General features: G+C 47.1%; 1 pseudogene; it reads left to right on the forward strand.

Annotated features, from left to right (window-relative positions):
• Positions 1–439: 439 nt before the first annotated feature.
• On the forward strand, positions 440–3,676 carry LOC110295607 (aurora kinase A pseudogene; annotated as a pseudogene).
• Positions 3,677–3,924: the final 248 nt, after the last annotated feature.

The following is a 3,924-nucleotide window of genomic DNA, read 5'->3' on the forward strand; positions in this document are numbered from 1 at the left end:
TTTGCTTTCTGTTGCTTTAATAAAATACTGACCAACTTGGGGGGAAACAGGTATGTTTGCCATTATACTTCTAGGTAACAGCTCATCACTGAGGAGAGTTAGGACAGGAACGCAGAGCAGGAACCTGGAGACAAGAACTGAAGCAGAGGTCCATGAAGGAGTGCTGCTTCTGGGCTTGCTCAGCTACTCTTGCTACACGGCCCTGCCTGAGGATCATATAGGTCACAGTGGACTGGTCCTCCTACATCACTTAGCAAATGACAAAGTGTTCTGCAGACATACCCACGGGCCAGGCTGATGGAGGCAGTTCCTCAACTGAGGGTGGTCTTCCCGAGTGTTTCTAGTTTCTGTCAAGCTGACAAAGAGACTAACCAACCCTACATATCTCCATCGGCACTGGCTTTATCACTCAGTGCTGCTCTGGAAGCACACTCAAAGCATGAGGAAGGAGGAAAAGATTAATTGCCAACTCAGACATTTTATTTTAGAAAACCGTTCTCACCCGGAGACTTTTGCTTTCATCTCATCCATTGACAATGTATCATGTGACCATTCCTCACTTAGGAAGAGAGTTGGGCAGCTGATTGCCGACCTGAACCAAAACGGGATGTGTGGGTAAGAAAGACGGTGTGATATCTGCTGATCATCTAGGTCACTAATGGTCTCCCTGGGCTTAAAATTACACATGAGCCATGCTTTAGCTTATGGTCAGGTTTGCCAAAACAAAACAGAAGAGCCTAATACTGAGCACATGCAGAGCCAGTACACACCAAGGCAATGCATAAATAACCCAGGCCCTGGCCGTTCTTTTGTGGCATGATTAGGCAACAAAGCAGGGAAATAGTTAAGAGAGAGAAGGTATGAGTATCCAGGCTTGTCTGTAATGAGCCTCATTCTTGAGGTTCTGGGCCCTAGACTGCAGTGAGCAAATGGGGGGCACACATGTGAAAAGGCAGCCTGTGGCCTGTCCCACTGAGCCACCCATGTAGGCTGGGCTGCCAGTGGAAGCTTAATCAATAGCCAAGGGGCAAGCATCAATTTCTCTGTGTGGCCAGGGTTAGCGTGATGAAGCGCCTTCTTAAAGAGATGAACATTTTAACTGGGCCAGAGCTGTATGTGGCCTTGAAGATTTGCCTAATGAACCAAAGAGATTTCTCAATGCTTTCAGGGCTCCAGCTGCTAAAGCCCAAAGCCTGACAGCAATGAATTAGAGTTTGAGCGGGAGGTAACAAACATCTGGCAGCCTGAAGATGCACAAAGAGAGCGTCTCACGAGAATGGGATCAAGGGGTGGGGGTGTTGCTGAGAAACTGCAAATAAACTTTGCTTTGACATCTTGTCTCTGGGAAGTTTTACAGGAGAAAAATATAATAGTTGTACATAAATATATAAAGAAGGAACCTAGTCTACAGCTACTCCCTTATGGCCATGACTTCTTTGCCTGAGTCCAGTTTTGACACAATGCTTGGTTTTATTCCTGAATAGATAAAAGGGTAATTGCATTTCTTATTCATTAAGAGATGAAGAGAGGTATTTGGTACCCTAAAGTCATTTTCCAGGAAGAAAATTAATAATGACATGTAGCCACTCATTGCTTACAGATGCCCCTGCATCTCCAAAATGTTGCCCAAAGATGGAGCATCAAACTGGTACCCTGTGTCAACACTCATGCTGGTGCCTGTTTCTAAATGGGAAGATGGCAAAGAGATGTCAAAGATCATCTGGAAGATAAAAATCTGTCACTTTCTTGGAAAATACCCGGCTCCTTGTGGGTGCAGGGTAGAGGGAGGGTTCCTGTAGGACATGTTCTACAAACCTCTGACACGTGGAGAAAAGAAGTGCCCACATCCAAAGCATACGCCAGGGGTTAGACAGCTGAGGAGGGCAAAGCACGGTTCAGCTCTCCATGCTGTTGGTGAGCAGAGCTGCCTGACTAAGTAACACATACTGGGTGCCTTAGACCATGGAATGGACTATACCGCAGTTCTGGAGGCTGGAGGGCTGTGTCGTAGGCCTAGTGTGGACAACGTTGGTTGAGTCTGATGACTGGGAAGGACCATCGTTTTTTCCTGGCTTCTGGCAGTTTTATAGGCTGGCCATCCATTGCATGTCTTTGGCTACCTAATTTCAGTTTTCCCATGGCATTCTCTCAGCTTCCCTAGGTGCCCAAATTTTCCATCTTCATAAGAACACCAGGTATTTGATTGACACCAATCCTGATGGCTCCGGCTTTACTTTTCCACCTATAAAGATTCCATTTCTAAGCAGGGCCACCTTCACAGGTACAAGGGATTAGGATCTCAATGTCTTTGGGAGATGAAAGAAACCCGTAACACCAGATATCAACACTGTAGTCATTTTAGTTTCTTTGGAAAGTAGTGGCACATAAAAATCACCTGCTGCCATTTTTTGGATTTTGCAAGCTACATCCGTTGCTCTTCATAAACTTGAAGTAAGCTCTTCCCATCTGACCCACAGCATTCCTGTCCTCCACATGTTTACCACCACAGACAGCTGAGGCCTTTGGTTTAGATTCTGTTCTTGAAAGTGTAGAGAATCAAAACTCTAAGATCTTCTTTAATCTCACTCAAAAATTGGAAAGTTTGACTGGGATCACTTGGAGGCTTTGGTCAGAAGCAGGTTCTGTTGCCAGACCTGTTAACACCACAGTTCCCTTCGGTCTGAAATGAGTCTTGGTGACTGAGAAGATTCCTTCTCGGAACCTAGGATTGGCTAGCAGTGGCCAGGCCCAGAGGGTCCTGTGTCCCTCCAACTCCCAGTGTGTCCCTCCACAAGCACAGAAACTTATCACAGGTCAGAAGCTGGTGCTAAGGCAGTTGCCAGCTGCTAGCCTCCCTTGACCTGTCTTCCTGCTCAGTAAGCCCCAGAAGGGTGAGCCCCCACAGCCTGCAGCCTCAGGAAGTAATTCTGAAAAGGATCAGACATCCATACAGAACACTGAAGACTCCGTAAAAAAGGCAGTGGACTTTGGAAGATTTTGACGTTGTCTGCCCACTAGGAAAAGGGAGGTTTGGAAATGTCTGACAAGGAAGATACAAAGCAAGTTCATCTTGGCTCTGAAGGTGCTGTTTAAAACGCTGCTGGAGAAGGCACGTGTGGAGAACCAGCTATGAAGGGAAGTGGTGATCCAGTCCCACCTTGGGCACCCCAACATCCTCAGGCTTTATGGGTATTTCCATGATGTCACCAGAGTTTATCTAATTCTAGAATATGAGTCCCTTGGAACAGTCTATAGAGCACTTCAAAAACTCTCCAAGTTGACAGGCAGAGAACAGCTACTTACTGAGTTGGCAAATGCTCTGTCTTACCGTCAAAGAGAATCATCCACAGAGACATTAGGCCAGAGAACCTGTTTCTTGGGTCAAACAGAGAGTTGAAGATCTCAGACTTCGGATGGTCTGTACAAGCTCCATCTTCCAGGAGAACCACACTGTGGCACCCTGGACTACCTGCCCCGGAGATGACTGAAGGCCGGATGCATGATGAGAAGGTGGACCTCTGGAGCCTCCGTGTTCTCTGCTATGAGTTCCTAGCAGGGATGCCTCACTCGGAAGGCACACACTTACCAGGAGACCCACAGAAGGATATCATGGCTTGAATCCAAATTCCCTGATGTAGTGATGGAGGGAGCCAGGGACCTCATTTCAAGACTGTAAAAAATGCAACTCAGGCCAAAGGCAGAAGTCCTTGAGCACCCTTGGATCACAGCTAATTCCTCAAAATCTCCAACTGGCCACAAAAGCAAAGAGCCAATTACACATCATCTTAGGGAATCTGGAGCCATGGTTCTATGCAACTGTGAGAAACGCCCCATTGAAGCCGCTCAGACCCTCATCGCTGCCCTCAGGGTACCTTGCTGAGCAACTGGTTCCCCTGACCCTGCCTATGCCCCAAGGTGTCCTTG

Source organism: Mus caroli, unplaced genomic scaffold (assembly GCF_978045245.1).
Source record: "Mus caroli unplaced genomic scaffold, Mus_caroli_1 scaffold_7, whole genome shotgun sequence".
NCBI classification, from domain to species: domain Eukaryota; kingdom Metazoa; phylum Chordata; class Mammalia; order Rodentia; family Muridae; genus Mus; species Mus caroli.